Consider the following 3388-nt stretch of genomic DNA (forward strand, 5'->3'; position numbering starts at 1 on the left):
CAGGCAGATATCTTGAGCTCAGGAGTTCAAGACCAGCCTGAGCAACATGGCAAAACCATCTCTACAAAAAATACAAAAATTCGCTGGGTGTGGTGGCGCGCACCTGTAGTCCGAGGTACTAGGGAGGTTGAGGTGGGAGGATTGCTTGAGCCCCGGAGGTTGAGGCTGCAGTGAACCTATTTTGTGCCACTGCACTCCATCCTCAGCAACAGAGCAAGACCCTGATGAAGAAGAAGTAGAAGAAGAAGAAGAAGAGGAAGAGGAAGAGGAGGAGGGGGGGGGGGAGGGGAGGAGGAAGGGGAAGGGGAAGGGGAAGAAGTTGTTATTTGGATAGCAAATAAGCACATGAAAAGATACACAATATCATTAGTATTTAGGAAAATACAAATTAAAACTACAGTAAGATACCACTACTTACCTACTAGAATTGCTCAAATTAAAAAGGCTAAATAGTCCGGGCACAGTGGCTCACGCCTCTAATCTCAGCACTTTGGGAGGCTGAAGCGGGCAGATCACCTGAGGTCGGGAGTTCGAGACCAGCCTGGCTAACAAGGTGAAACCCCGTTTCTACTAAAAATACAAAAGATTAGCCAGGCATGGTGGCATGCACCTGTAATTCCAGCTACTCAGGAGACTGAGGTGGGAGAATCGCTTGAACCTGGGAGGTGGAGGTTGCAGTAAGCTGAGATCGCATCATTGCACTCCAGCCTGGGCAACAAGAGCGAAACTCCATCTCAAAAAAAAAAAAAAAAAATGCTGAATATAAGTGCTGAAGAGGACTGGAGGAGCCACTGGAACATGGCTTAGAAAGCAAGTTGGTATAGCCACCCTGGAAAACAATTTGGCAGTTTCTTATAAAGGTAAACATGTACAGAACCCAGTAATTGCATTTCTAAATATTTAGTCAACAGAAATAAAACATGTCCTTACAAAGACCTGCATATGTATGGGGCTAGCAGCTTTATAATCACCGAAACCAAAAAATAACCCAAAGTATGCCAATTGTGGGTGGATAAACTGTGGTACAGCCATACAGTGGGATACTATTTAACAACAAAAAAAGTATGAACTACATCAAATGGGTGAATCTCAAAAATCTTAAGCTGAGCAGAGGCAGCCAGACTCAAAAGGCCACATACCATATGATTTGGGGTTTCTTGTTTGGTTTGGTTTGGTTTTGAGACACAGTCTCAGAAAAGGATATCATGGATATCTCAGCTCACCGCAACCTCCACCTCCCGGGTTCCAGCGATCCTCCTGCCTCAGCCTCCCAGGTAGCTGGGATTACAGGCACCCACCACCATGTCCAGCTAATTTTTGTATTTTTAGTAGAGATGAGGTTTCACCATGTTAGCCAGGCTGGTCTCGAACTCCTGACCTCAGGTGATCCGCCCTCCTCGGCCTCCCAAAGTGCTGGGATTACAGGCATGAGCCACTGAGCCTGGCTGATTTGGTTTTTTTTTCATTTAATTTTTATTTTTTTACAGATAGGATCTCACTCTGTCATCCAGGATGGACTGCAGTAACGCACAAATAACACTGTAAGCTGGGACTCCTGGTCTTAAGCCATCCTCCTGCCTCAGCCTCCCAAAGTGGTGGGATTACAGGTGTGAGCCACCACTACCAGCCAACTTTTTAGTTTTTAATTTTTTAGTTATATATTGCTTTTCGTATTGAAACATACGTACTGCTTTTTGTAAAGAAGCTCAATTATTTTTTAGTATTGATTTGGTATTCAGCAACCTTTGCTAAATACCCTGATAATAATTCATCCGTTCATTCTTTTGGATTTTCTTTTCTTTTCTTCTTCTTTTTTTTTTTTTTTTTTTGTTTCAGGGTCTTGCTCTTTTGCTCAGGCTGGAGTGCAGTGGTGCAATCACAGCTCACTGCAGCCTTGATCTCCTGGGCTCAAGCGATTCTCTCACCTTAGCCTCCTGAGTAGGTGGAACTACAGGTGCCCACCACCATGCCCAGCTATATTTTTGGTTTTTAGTAGAGACAAGGTCTTGCTATGTTATCAGGCTGATCTCGAATTGCTGAGTTCAAGCAATTCTCCCTCCTCTGCTTCCCATAGTGCATTGGGATTTTCTATGTATAAAATCATGTAATCTGCATATAATAATAGCTTTGTTTCTTCCTTTACAATCCTTACAAGTTTTAATTCTCTTTCTTGGATATCACACTAGCTAGGACCTTTCAGTACCTTAAGAATACATATGGTGAGAGCAGACATCCTTATATCATTGCTAATCTCAAAGAGAAAAAAAGCCTTCAACATTTCATCATTAAGACCGCCTGCTGTAAGCTTTTTTTGCAGCTACCCTTTATCACATTAAAGTTCTATTCATAGTTTTGAACAGTTTTAATTTTAATAGATGTTAAATTTTATCAAAAGCTTTTCCACATCTATTAGGCTAATCATGTAATTTTCCTAACTTATTTGCTTAATACAGAAAATTACATTGATTTTTCAAATGTTAAACCAATCTTGTAATTTTGGAATAAACATAACTTGGTCAGATGCATTAACCTTTCAAATTATTATTAGATCAAATTTCCCAAAGTGTATTTTTAGTATTTGCATATATGTTAATGAGTTAGATTGGCCTATAACCTGCCTATCTTTGTTGGGTGTTTGGTATCAAGGTTATGTCAGCCTTCTAAAATATATTGAGTAGCTGGGTGCGGAGGTGGAGGCAGGCAGATCACCTGAGGTCAGGAGTTCGAAGCCAGCCTGGCCAATATGGCAAAACCCAGTTTCTACTAAAAATACAAAAATTAGCTGGGCATGGTGGGAGGCATCTGTAATCCCAGGTAGTCGGGAGGGTGAGGCACAAGAATTGCTTGAACCCAGGAGGCGGAGGTTGCAGTGAGCCAAGATCGCGCCACTGCACTCCCAGTCTGGGCGACAGAGCGAGATTCCATCTCAAAAAAAAAAAAAAAAGATGTGTTGGGGTAATGCACCTCTTTTTTTTTGAGACAGAGTCTCGTTCTGTCGCCCAGGCTGGAGTGCAGTGGCGTGATCTCAGCTCACTGCAACCTCCGCCTCCCGGGTTCACGCCATTCTCCTGCCTCAGCCTCCTAAGTAGCTGGGACCACAGGCGCCTGCCACCACGCCCTGCTAATTTTTTTGTATTTTTAGTAGAGACGGGGTTTCATCGTGTTAACCAAGATGGAATCGATCTCCTGACCTCGTGATCCGCCCACCTCGGCCTCCCAAAGTGCTGGGATTACAGGCGTGAGCCACCGCGCCCGGCCAATGTACCTCTTTTTATATTTTCCTGAGGGGTTTGTGTATATTGGCACCATATCTTCCTTTAATGTTTAGTAGAACATTGTGGATTTTTTTTTCTTTTTTTCTTTTTCTTTTTTTTTTTTTTTTTTTTTT

Source organism: Hylobates moloch, unplaced genomic scaffold, assembly GCF_009828535.3.
Source record: "Hylobates moloch isolate HMO894 unplaced genomic scaffold, HMol_V3 SCAFFOLD_8, whole genome shotgun sequence".
Classification (NCBI taxonomy): Eukaryota; Metazoa; Chordata; class Mammalia; order Primates; family Hylobatidae; genus Hylobates; species Hylobates moloch.